Here is a 12,980-nt window from a genome sequence, read left to right as displayed (position 1 = left end):
GTTACACAGTAGACCATGCAGCCGAAATGCGACAGTGCGACCCTGCCAGGAGTCGAACCTGGAATCCCCTGATTCGTAGTCAGATGCCTTATCCATTGGGCCACAGGGCGATGCTTATGACTTCGCCCCATCGTTATTTTGGCTTGCGCATTCGTTTTACTTACGACAGAATTCTTCGTGTTTGTAGCCATGAAAGAAAGGGACTTCTGTGAGTGAATTTTTTTACTGTGGTCTAATAAAAAAGTCGAAACGCAGTGCCCAATATATGAATTGCTCCTAATAGCCGGAAACAGGCCGTGTCGATGATGTAGGCCGACATACGCAACGCAAACCAAAGAACGCTTTATGAAAATCCTAACACGGGCGCGGAAGAAGCCCAAATTAACAGAGTAGATGTAATGCTGAAGACCTCAAACTCCAGCAGCTTCTCTTTCAGACTATTGCGTCGTGCTACAAATAAAAATTAACATGCTTTCGCATAGTCGCGGCTCCCAAAACGGACATTATACGATGTACAGAAACACACATTTCTGTTTTCGCGCCAAATCAATTCCCGGGAGTGGTACTTTTACGTCCGCATACTTCGCACCGTCTTAAATTATATCTCATTTACACGGTAATGTTTAGTATACTTCTACTGTGATAACAAGCATCGTTTATCGTTGGATTGTTGTAAGAAAACATTAAAAATGAGTGAAGCAGCTTCTCCAAAGAAAATCGCACCCAAGAAGAAACCTGCTGCAAAGAAGACAGCTGATCACCCTAAATATGTGGACATGATCAAGGCTGCTATCGCTACCCTAAAGGAACGCGGTGGTTCATCTCGCCAAGCTATTACAAAATATATTCATGCAAATTACAAAGTTGCTGAAAACTCAGATCATCATCTGAAAATGGCTCTTAAACGAGGAGTAACATCAGGCGATTTGATTCAAACTAAAGGCACTGGTGCTTCTGGATCATTCAAGCTAGGTCAGGTAAAAAAAGAAAAACCTAAGAAAAAGGCCGCAGCAAAAAAGCCAACGGCAAAGAAGCCTACTGCAAAGAAAAGTACACCAAAAAAGAAGCCAGCAAAGAAGAGCACGCCAAAGAAAGCAGCAAAGAAGCCTGCCACAAAGAAAGCCTCGGCTAAGAAACCAGCAGCTAAGAAACCCACAAAGAAGCCTGTTGCTAAAAAACCTGCAGCAAAGAAGGTCAAAAAGACTCCCAAAAAGGCAGCAAAGAAGACCGCAAAAAAATAATTTGTGTGTATCTGGCTATTACATTAACAAACGGCTATTTTTATAGCCACACATTTACAAAAAAACATTATCTTGGTACAAAGTTAAACTTGTTTAAGTCACTTAAACAGTTAAAAAAGAGTAATTTTAAGATTAGATTCCCTAAGTTTAAGTATTTTCGTTTTTAAATTTCTTATTTTCTTGCTTTTACTTTTCTTGCCCTTCATATTTTTAACATTGTCAAACTTTATGTAGCATAAAATTTTTATGTAGCATAAAATTTAAACAGAAAGCAGAACAAAGTTTGATATAAAAAGCTAGCCGTAATATTTTTTATGGATGTGTGGCTATAAAAATAGCCGTTTTTTGTTTGGTAAGATGCTTAGGCACGTTCCCCACGAATTCTTCTTGCCAACTGGATGTCTTTAGGCATGATTGTAACTCGTTTTGCGTGAATGGCACACAAGTTAGTATCCTCGAACAAGCCAACAAGGTACGCTTCAGAAGCCTCTTGCAGAGCCATAACGGCTGTGCTCTGGAATCGCAGATCTGTTTTGAAGTCCTGAGCAATTTCTCGCACAAGACGCTGGAAAGGCAACTTGCGGATCAAGAGCTCGGTTGACTTCTGGTATCTTCTGATTTCTCTGAGAGCAACTGTACCAGGTCTGTAACGATGTGGTTTTTTCACTCCTCCAGTAGCTGGTGCGCTTTTCCTCGCAGCTTTAGTGGCGAGTTGTTTTCGTGGAGCCTTTCCTCCAGTAGATTTACGTGCAGTTTGCTTTGTACGAGCCATATTTTAAGAAGTCGATGTAGTACGGATACACAAGACGGTCTAAAATGCACTATCGCGCCAAAGTTTTATTTCTCATATTGATTGACAGCTAAGGTTCAAAACAAACCATTTGATTGGTGCTAAGAAAGTAATTTCTGATTGGCTGCATAATGACATTACGCTCATTACTTTAACATTTTTATAAAATCTGTGTTTTTTGGCTACGGGAAAACGGCTGTATCTTCTGATACACAAAAGCTTTTGACTTTTTTTTTTTTTAGTAAGTAGCAGAAGGTTTGGCGAATTCCAACGATGCCAAATTTATTGCCTTACTGAAACATTAAGACCACGAATTTTTAAAAAAACTACAGTTTTACTTAAAAAAATGTACAAAATGTTCGGAACATTTTGTAATGACGCAACTCTATTGGTTAATTAGGGTGTTTCCACGAGCAGTAGGTAATTTTATGGCCTCTTTTTAAAGCTGTCTGAATTCTGTTAACTCAAACGTTGTTTTTGTACTCGTTCTGTACGCAACTATATCAATATGTCTGGACGCGGAAAAGGAGGTAAAGGATTGGGAAAAGGAGGTGCTAAACGTCACCGAAAAATTCTTCGTGATAACATTCAGGGAATCACAAAACCTGCTATTCGACGTCTTGCTCGACGAGGTGGTGTCAAACGTATCTCTGGCCTTATCTATGAGGAAACCAGAGGTGTACTGAAGGTTTTCTTAGAGAATGTTATTCGTGATGCTGTAACCTACACAGAGCACGCTAAACGCAAGACCGTTACCGCTATGGATGTTGTTTATGCCTTAAAACGTCAAGGAAGAACTCTTTACGGATTCGGAGGTTAAGCGTTGTCATTGCTCAACAAAAACGGCTATTTTTATAGCCACAAATCTTTTAAAACATTACTTTGTGCACGCTTCCAAATTACACAATGTGTAAAGTCTTGTCACAGTTACATTTATTGCTATACGATACTATGTCATATATGACACAAAAAAAATTTAGAAATACTTTGTAGGGTTAATTTGCCTGGGAGTGTTTCCGTGAAAAGCTGGGTTAAGTTAAATGTAAGCAATAACATGGATCAATGTACTTGTCTTTTCTGCAAGTACAGCTAATAATACGTATGAAAAGTGAAGCTAATCCACACACACACATGGGGAAGTATTTTAAATGTAGGCTAGTGTTCTTAAGCACATTATTTAGAAGTTTTATTAACTTCGGTTAACTTGTAGTGACGCCAAGTAAATGTTTTTTTAAAGATGTGTGGTCTTAAAAAAGACCGTTTGTGTTTGGTAGACGTTGGTTTACTTGCTGCTTGTGTATTTTGTGACGGCTTTTGTTCCTTCACTGACTGCGTGTTTTGCAAGTTCTCCAGGCAAGAGAAGACGTACTGCGGTTTGAATTTCACGAGAAGAGATGGTCGACTTTTTGTTTTGAAGAGCCAAACGCGAAGCTTCGGAAGCAATGCGCTCAAAGATGTCGTTGACAAATGAGTTCATGATGCTCATAGCTTTGCTTGAAACTCCGACATCTGGGTGAACTTGTTTCAAAACATTGTAGATGTAAATAGCATAACTTTCCTTTCTCTTTCTCTTGCGTTTCTTTTCACCAGTTCCACCAATCTTTCCTCCTTTTTTGCCGGCTCTTTTTTCACCTTTCTTGGCTACTTTAGGTGCCTGTTTTCCTCCTTTAGCTGCTGCGTCAGACATGGTTAAAAATTTTTGCTACTTAACTTGTAAATAAGCATTAAACTGCAAGTCAAAACTTTTTGTTTATAAGTAAAAAAATCGGATCGAATTCGATCCGAAAACGCCGATACGCAATTTAATTGGTTAAAAAAAAAATCTTTTGTTTAATACTTAATTATGATTGGTTAAAAAAACATGATTTCGATCCTATTTTTATGATGAAAAAACGAGTAAAGTTTATTTCGTTAACACTTACGTTAAATATTCGTACGTTTTTGTATTAACTTACAAATCAAATCGCAGTTATGTCTGGACGTGGAAAAGGTGGAAAAGCTAAGGCTAAAGCCAAGACAAGATCCTCAAGAGCTGGACTTCAATTTCCAGTCGGTAGAGTGCATAGATTCCTTCGTAGAGGGCACTATGCTAACCGAATTGGATCTGGAGCACCAGTTTACTTAGCAGCCGTCTTGGAATATTTATCTGCTGAGATATTGGAGTTGGCTGGTAACGCAGCAAGAGACAACAAAAAAGCTAGGATTATTCCAAGACATTTACAATTGGCTGTTCGTAATGATGAAGAATTAAACAAACTTTTGAGCGGTGTAACCATTGCAGCTGGTGGTGTTTTGCCAAACATTCAAGCTGTCTTACTCCCAAAGAAGAACGACAAAGGACAGAAGAAGTAAACCGCTACACTCAGAAAACAACGGCTATTTTTATAGCCACACATCTTTAAAAAAACATTGTTTTTTTCACAAAACTATAACCTTAAAGTCTAATAGATAATCCATGCATACGCCTTGTCCTAAGTAACTCAAAGAAATTAAATAAAAAAATTTGATCACAACGTCAAAATAAATTGCACGTATTTGCCCCTACTAATGTCTACGGCCATACCACGATGAACACACCCGTTCTCGTCTGATCACGGAAGTTAAGCATCGTCGGGCCGGGATAGTACTTGGATGGGGGACCGCCTGGGAACTCCCGGTGTCGTAGGCTTTTCATTTTCATTTGTTGCCTTTTCATTTCAATGGTGCTGTGATATATTTCTTGTTATAACAATTAAGGAACGTGGCGGTTGTTGAAAGTGTTTCCTATGACATTTTCCTACGACATTTTCAGGTGATAGTACGAGAAAAAAGAGCTTTCAAATGCATACAAACTCGATCTATTGCCGATCATCCAATAACCCTGACGGAATGGCAAATAAAATAAAATTCCGCCGCCTTCCGAGGACTTATATCGCAATCACGTTTCGTAACAGCCAAGCGAGGTTTTACCTTAGCGTTTAAGTCACCACCGACATTTGGCCGCGCAACTTTTCTAAGCTCATTCATTTTGACTTAAGGAGGGGGCGAGCGCGGACGCAGGCCCCCACTACCAGAAATTGTACGGTCGAGTTACTGACGTTTGCAGTAATCGCAGAGGTCAGCCCAAGCGTAGTGCAATGCAAGAGCCTCACTCTGGAAGAAAACCCTCATTGATCAGTCTTTACTTCCCCGTCAGGTAAGTATGAGTTGGAACTGCACCGTAGCATGAGGGTACCCTTCAAAGTTTGTTAATGCTTGTGGCTTGAGTGTGTTATAAACTGCCGTGTCGCGGGGCATAGGCTGTATTCTCCCCCAGTGTACGCGTTTTGTTCCCGCCGTAGACTATGCAGAGTGCCGTCGGAAAGAGGACTGCTATTATTCTTTTATTGCTTATGTGGGCCGCCATCGGTAATAGTGCAACACCAAGGCAACCCGTGGTCACGGCGTGAATGAATCCACCTCCATGACCCAAGGCCAAAAATCAGATTAATATACTGACCATTCAGAGAATGGCCTACCAGATATTAAACTGATAAGAACAGATACTACACTTGATCTTAGCCATTAGGCCGAGAAGCGATAAAGAACAAGCGTTGCCATGATAGGCATCGTCCACACACCGTAACTGCTTGTGGAGCATGTCACGTTACTGTAAAGCTTACAACTGTCACCGCGTACGGATGGACGGCGACATAGTAAAAATCACGGCTGTTGATTTAGCCGTAGGATGGAGAGCGACTGTAGCGAGTGGATGGTAACTTACATGAATGCTAACAAAGGCGACGATACTAAGTGCGTGATATTACTTTCCAATATGACTGCGTACATTCCGTTTATCAACGCATTACGCCAGAACGTGCGCGCGCGTTACACAGTAGACCATGCAGCCGAAATGCGACAGTGCGACCCTGCCAGGAGTCGAACCTGGAATCCCCTGATTCGTAGTCAGATGCCTTATCCATTGGGCCACAGGGCGATGCTTATGACTTCGCCCCATCGTTATTTTGGCTTGCGCATTCGTTTTACTTACGACAGAATTCTTCGTGTTTGTAGCCATGAAAGAAAGGGACTTCTGTGAGTGAATTTTTTTACTGTGGTCTAATAAAAAAGTCGAAACGCAGTGCCCAATATATGAATTGCTCCTAATAGCCGGAAACAGGCCGTGTCGATGATGTAGGCCGACATACGCAACGCAAACCAAAGAACGCTTTATGAAAATCCTAACACGGGCGCGGAAGAAGCCCAAATTAACAGAGTAGATGTAATGCTGAAGACCTCAAACTCCAGCAGCTTCTCTTTCAGACTATTGCGTCGTGCTACAAATAAAAATTAACATGCTTTCGCATAGTCGCGGCTCCCAAAACGGACATTATACGATGTACAGAAACACACATTTCTGTTTTCGCGCCAAATCAATTCCCGGGAGTGGTACTTTTACGTCCGCATACTTCGCACCGTCTTAAATTATATCTCATTTACACGGTAATGTTTAGTATACTTCTACTGTGATAACAAGCATCGTTTATCGTTGGATTGTTGTAAGAAAACATTAAAAATGAGTGAAGCAGCTTCTCCAAAGAAAATCGCACCCAAGAAGAAACCTGCTGCAAAGAAGACAGCTGATCACCCTAAATATGTGGACATGATCAAGGCTGCTATCGCTACCCTAAAGGAACGCGGTGGTTCATCTCGCCAAGCTATTACAAAATATATTCATGCAAATTACAAAGTTGCTGAAAACTCAGATCATCATCTGAAAATGGCTCTTAAACGAGGAGTAACATCAGGCGATTTGATTCAAACTAAAGGCACTGGTGCTTCTGGATCATTCAAGCTAGGTCAGGTAAAAAAAGAAAAACCTAAGAAAAAGGCCGCAGCAAAAAAGCCAACGGCAAAGAAGCCTACTGCAAAGAAAAGTACACCAAAAAAGAAGCCAGCAAAGAAGAGCACGCCAAAGAAAGCAGCAAAGAAGCCTGCCACAAAGAAAGCCTCGGCTAAGAAACCAGCAGCTAAGAAACCCACAAAGAAGCCTGTTGCTAAAAAACCTGCAGCAAAGAAGGTCAAAAAGACTCCCAAAAAGGCAGCAAAGAAGACCGCAAAAAAATAATTTGTGTGTATCTGGCTATTACATTAACAAACGGCTATTTTTATAGCCACACATTTACAAAAAAACATTATCTTGGTACAAAGTTAAACTTGTTTAAGTCACTTAAACAGTTAAAAAAGAGTAATTTTAAGATTAGATTCCCTAAGTTTAAGTATTTTCGTTTTTAAATTTCTTATTTTCTTGCTTTTACTTTTCTTGCCCTTCATATTTTTAACATTGTCAAACTTTATGTAGCATAAAATTTTTATGTAGCATAAAATTTAAACAGAAAGCAGAACAAAGTTTGATATAAAAAGCTAGCCGTAATATTTTTTATGGATGTGTGGCTATAAAAATAGCCGTTTTTTGTTTGGTAAGATGCTTAGGCACGTTCCCCACGAATTCTTCTTGCCAACTGGATGTCTTTAGGCATGATTGTAACTCGTTTTGCGTGAATGGCACACAAGTTAGTATCCTCGAACAAGCCAACAAGGTACGCTTCAGAAGCCTCTTGCAGAGCCATAACGGCTGTGCTCTGGAATCGCAGATCTGTTTTGAAGTCCTGAGCAATTTCTCGCACAAGACGCTGGAAAGGCAACTTGCGGATCAAGAGCTCGGTTGACTTCTGGTATCTTCTGATTTCTCTGAGAGCAACTGTACCAGGTCTGTAACGATGTGGTTTTTTCACTCCTCCAGTAGCTGGTGCGCTTTTCCTCGCAGCTTTAGTGGCGAGTTGTTTTCGTGGAGCCTTTCCTCCAGTAGATTTACGTGCAGTTTGCTTTGTACGAGCCATATTTTAAGAAGTCGATGTAGTACGGATACACAAGACGGTCTAAAATGCACTATCGCGCCAAAGTTTTATTTCTCATATTGATTGACAGCTAAGGTTCAAAACAAACCATTTGATTGGTGCTAAGAAAGTAATTTCTGATTGGCTGCATAATGACATTACGCTCATTACTTTAACATTTTTATAAAATCTGTGTTTTTTGGCTACGGGAAAACGGCTGTATCTTCTGATACACAAAAGCTTTTGACTTTTTTTTTTTTTAGTAAGTAGCAGAAGGTTTGGCGAATTCCAACGATGCCAAATTTATTGCCTTACTGAAACATTAAGACCACGAATTTTTAAAAAAACTACAGTTTTACTTAAAAAAATGTACAAAATGTTCGGAACATTTTGTAATGACGCAACTCTATTGGTTAATTAGGGTGTTTCCACGAGCAGTAGGTAATTTTATGGCCTCTTTTTAAAGCTGTCTGAATTCTGTTAACTCAAACGTTGTTTTTGTACTCGTTCTGTACGCAACTATATCAATATGTCTGGACGCGGAAAAGGAGGTAAAGGATTGGGAAAAGGAGGTGCTAAACGTCACCGAAAAATTCTTCGTGATAACATTCAGGGAATCACAAAACCTGCTATTCGACGTCTTGCTCGACGAGGTGGTGTCAAACGTATCTCTGGCCTTATCTATGAGGAAACCAGAGGTGTACTGAAGGTTTTCTTAGAGAATGTTATTCGTGATGCTGTAACCTACACAGAGCACGCTAAACGCAAGACCGTTACCGCTATGGATGTTGTTTATGCCTTAAAACGTCAAGGAAGAACTCTTTACGGATTCGGAGGTTAAGCGTTGTCATTGCTCAACAAAAACGGCTATTTTTATAGCCACAAATCTTTTAAAACATTACTTTGTGCACGCTTCCAAATTACACAATGTGTAAAGTCTTGTCACAGTTACATTTATTGCTATACGATACTATGTCATATATGACACAAAAAAAATTTAGAAATACTTTGTAGGGTTAATTTGCCTGGGAGTGTTTCCGTGAAAAGCTGGGTTAAGTTAAATGTAAGCAATAACATGGATCAATGTACTTGTCTTTTCTGCAAGTACAGCTAATAATACGTATGAAAAGTGAAGCTAATCCACACACACACATGGGGAAGTATTTTAAATGTAGGCTAGTGTTCTTAAGCACATTATTTAGAAGTTTTATTAACTTCGGTTAACTTGTAGTGACGCCAAGTAAATGTTTTTTTAAAGATGTGTGGTCTTAAAAAAGACCGTTTGTGTTTGGTAGACGTTGGTTTACTTGCTGCTTGTGTATTTTGTGACGGCTTTTGTTCCTTCACTGACTGCGTGTTTTGCAAGTTCTCCAGGCAAGAGAAGACGTACTGCGGTTTGAATTTCACGAGAAGAGATGGTCGACTTTTTGTTTTGAAGAGCCAAACGCGAAGCTTCGGAAGCAATGCGCTCAAAGATGTCGTTGACAAATGAGTTCATGATGCTCATAGCTTTGCTTGAAACTCCGACATCTGGGTGAACTTGTTTCAAAACATTGTAGATGTAAATAGCATAACTTTCCTTTCTCTTTCTCTTGCGTTTCTTTTCACCAGTTCCACCAATCTTTCCTCCTTTTTTGCCGGCTCTTTTTTCACCTTTCTTGGCTACTTTAGGTGCCTGTTTTCCTCCTTTAGCTGCTGCGTCAGACATGGTTAAAAATTTTTGCTACTTAACTTGTAAATAAGCATTAAACTGCAAGTCAAAACTTTTTGTTTATAAGTAAAAAAATCGGATCGAATTCGATCCGAAAACGCCGATACGCAATTTAATTGGTTAAAAAAAAAATCTTTTGTTTAATACTTAATTATGATTGGTTAAAAAAACATGATTTCGATCCTATTTTTATGATGAAAAAACGAGTAAAGTTTATTTCGTTAACACTTACGTTAAATATTCGTACGTTTTTGTATTAACTTACAAATCAAATCGCAGTTATGTCTGGACGTGGAAAAGGTGGAAAAGCTAAGGCTAAAGCCAAGACAAGATCCTCAAGAGCTGGACTTCAATTTCCAGTCGGTAGAGTGCATAGATTCCTTCGTAGAGGGCACTATGCTAACCGAATTGGATCTGGAGCACCAGTTTACTTAGCAGCCGTCTTGGAATATTTATCTGCTGAGATATTGGAGTTGGCTGGTAACGCAGCAAGAGACAACAAAAAAGCTAGGATTATTCCAAGACATTTACAATTGGCTGTTCGTAATGATGAAGAATTAAACAAACTTTTGAGCGGTGTAACCATTGCAGCTGGTGGTGTTTTGCCAAACATTCAAGCTGTCTTACTCCCAAAGAAGAACGACAAAGGACAGAAGAAGTAAACCGCTACACTCAGAAAACAACGGCTATTTTTATAGCCACACATCTTTAAAAAAACATTGTTTTTTTCACAAAACTATAACCTTAAAGTCTAATAGATAATCCATGCATACGCCTTGTCCTAAGTAACTCAAAGAAATTAAATAAAAAAATTTGATCACAACGTCAAAATAAATTGCACGTATTTGCCCCTACTAATGTCTACGGCCATACCACGATGAACACACCCGTTCTCGTCTGATCACGGAAGTTAAGCATCGTCGGGCCGGGATAGTACTTGGATGGGGGACCGCCTGGGAACTCCCGGTGTCGTAGGCTTTTCATTTTCATTTGTTGCCTTTTCATTTCAATGGTGCTGTGATATATTTCTTGTTATAACAATTAAGGAACGTGGCGGTTGTTGAAAGTGTTTCCTATGACATTTTCCTACGACATTTTCAGGTGATAGTACGAGAAAAAAGAGCTTTCAAATGCATACAAACTCGATCTATTGCCGATCATCCAATAACCCTGACGGAATGGCAAATAAAATAAAATTCCGCCGCCTTCCGAGGACTTATATCGCAATCACGTTTCGTAACAGCCAAGCGAGGTTTTACCTTAGCGTTTAAGTCACCACCGACATTTGGCCGCGCAACTTTTCTAAGCTCATTCATTTTGACTTAAGGAGGGGGCGAGCGCGGACGCAGGCCCCCACTACCAGAAATTGTACGGTCGAGTTACTGACGTTTGCAGTAATCGCAGAGGTCAGCCCAAGCGTAGTGCAATGCAAGAGCCTCACTCTGGAAGAAAACCCTCATTGATCAGTCTTTACTTCCCCGTCAGGTAAGTATGAGTTGGAACTGCACCGTAGCATGAGGGTACCCTTCAAAGTTTGTTAATGCTTGTGGCTTGAGTGTGTTATAAACTGCCGTGTCGCGGGGCATAGGCTGTATTCTCCCCCAGTGTACGCGTTTTGTTCCCGCCGTAGACTATGCAGAGTGCCGTCGGAAAGAGGACTGCTATTATTCTTTTATTGCTTATGTGGGCCGCCATCGGTAATAGTGCAACACCAAGGCAACCCGTGGTCACGGCGTGAATGAATCCACCTCCATGACCCAAGGCCAAAAATCAGATTAATATACTGACCATTCAGAGAATGGCCTACCAGATATTAAACTGATAAGAACAGATACTACACTTGATCTTAGCCATTAGGCCGAGAAGCGATAAAGAACAAGCGTTGCCATGATAGGCATCGTCCACACACCGTAACTGCTTGTGGAGCATGTCACGTTACTGTAAAGCTTACAACTGTCACCGCGTACGGATGGACGGCGACATAGTAAAAATCACGGCTGTTGATTTAGCCGTAGGATGGAGAGCGACTGTAGCGAGTGGATGGTAACTTACATGAATGCTAACAAAGGCGACGATACTAAGTGCGTGATATTACTTTCCAATATGACTGCGTACATTCCGTTTATCAACGCATTACGCCAGAACGTGCGCGCGCGTTACACAGTAGACCATGCAGCCGAAATGCGACAGTGCGACCCTGCCAGGAGTCGAACCTGGAATCCCCTGATTCGTAGTCAGATGCCTTATCCATTGGGCCACAGGGCGATGCTTATGACTTCGCCCCATCGTTATTTTGGCTTGCGCATTCGTTTTACTTACGACAGAATTCTTCGTGTTTGTAGCCATGAAAGAAAGGGACTTCTGTGAGTGAATTTTTTTACTGTGGTCTAATAAAAAAGTCGAAACGCAGTGCCCAATATATGAATTGCTCCTAATAGCCGGAAACAGGCCGTGTCGATGATGTAGGCCGACATACGCAACGCAAACCAAAGAACGCTTTATGAAAATCCTAACACGGGCGCGGAAGAAGCCCAAATTAACAGAGTAGATGTAATGCTGAAGACCTCAAACTCCAGCAGCTTCTCTTTCAGACTATTGCGTCGTGCTACAAATAAAAATTAACATGCTTTCGCATAGTCGCGGCTCCCAAAACGGACATTATACGATGTACAGAAACACACATTTCTGTTTTCGCGCCAAATCAATTCCCGGGAGTGGTACTTTTACGTCCGCATACTTCGCACCGTCTTAAATTATATCTCATTTACACGGTAATGTTTAGTATACTTCTACTGTGATAACAAGCATCGTTTATCGTTGGATTGTTGTAAGAAAACATTAAAAATGAGTGAAGCAGCTTCTCCAAAGAAAATCGCACCCAAGAAGAAACCTGCTGCAAAGAAGACAGCTGATCACCCTAAATATGTGGACATGATCAAGGCTGCTATCGCTACCCTAAAGGAACGCGGTGGTTCATCTCGCCAAGCTATTACAAAATATATTCATGCAAATTACAAAGTTGCTGAAAACTCAGATCATCATCTGAAAATGGCTCTTAAACGAGGAGTAACATCAGGCGATTTGATTCAAACTAAAGGCACTGGTGCTTCTGGATCATTCAAGCTAGGTCAGGTAAAAAAAGAAAAACCTAAGAAAAAGGCCGCAGCAAAAAAGCCAACGGCAAAGAAGCCTACTGCAAAGAAAAGTACACCAAAAAAGAAGCCAGCAAAGAAGAGCACGCCAAAGAAAGCAGCAAAGAAGCCTGCCACAAAGAAAGCCTCGGCTAAGAAACCAGCAGCTAAGAAACCCACAAAGAAGCCTGTTGCTAAAAAACCTGCAGCAAAGAAGGTCAAAAAGACTCCCAAAAAGGCAGCAAAGAAGAC

At 40.6% G+C, this 12,980-nt stretch overlaps 1 protein-coding gene and 6 non-coding genes across 7 annotated transcripts in view; 2 read left to right on the top strand and 5 right to left on the bottom strand.

The window, feature by feature from the left end:
• LOC130657762 (histone H2A-beta, sperm) overlaps positions 1 to 12,980 on the bottom strand; it is a 198,997-nt gene that overhangs the window by 103,655 nt on the left and 82,362 nt on the right. The gene's annotated exons all lie outside the window — the stretch shown is intronic.
• LOC130659561 (5S ribosomal RNA) lies at positions 4,581 to 4,699 on the top strand. Its single transcript, XR_008986765.1, has one exon. It is a non-coding gene; the product is annotated as a 5S ribosomal RNA (ribosomal RNA).
• LOC130659609 (U1 spliceosomal RNA) lies at positions 5,050 to 5,214 on the bottom strand. The gene has a single exon (XR_008986814.1). It is a non-coding gene; the product is annotated as a U1 spliceosomal RNA (small nuclear RNA).
• LOC130660665 (U2 spliceosomal RNA) lies at positions 5,400 to 5,591 on the bottom strand. Its single transcript, XR_008987862.1, has one exon. It is a non-coding gene; the product is annotated as a U2 spliceosomal RNA (small nuclear RNA).
• On the top strand, positions 10,457 to 10,575 carry LOC130659549 (5S ribosomal RNA). Its single transcript, XR_008986753.1, has one exon. It is a non-coding gene; the product is annotated as a 5S ribosomal RNA (ribosomal RNA).
• LOC130659608 (U1 spliceosomal RNA) lies at positions 10,926 to 11,090 on the bottom strand. Its single transcript, XR_008986813.1, has one exon. It is a non-coding gene; the product is annotated as a U1 spliceosomal RNA (small nuclear RNA).
• LOC130660663 (U2 spliceosomal RNA) lies at positions 11,276 to 11,467 on the bottom strand. Its single transcript, XR_008987861.1, has one exon. It is a non-coding gene; the product is annotated as a U2 spliceosomal RNA (small nuclear RNA).

Source organism: Hydractinia symbiolongicarpus, chromosome 9 (assembly GCF_029227915.1).
Source record: "Hydractinia symbiolongicarpus strain clone_291-10 chromosome 9, HSymV2.1, whole genome shotgun sequence".
Taxonomy (NCBI): domain Eukaryota; kingdom Metazoa; phylum Cnidaria; class Hydrozoa; order Anthoathecata; family Hydractiniidae; genus Hydractinia; species Hydractinia symbiolongicarpus.
The sequence above is the reverse complement of the archived record's forward strand: the minus strand, read 5'-3'. Positions and strand labels throughout refer to the sequence as shown.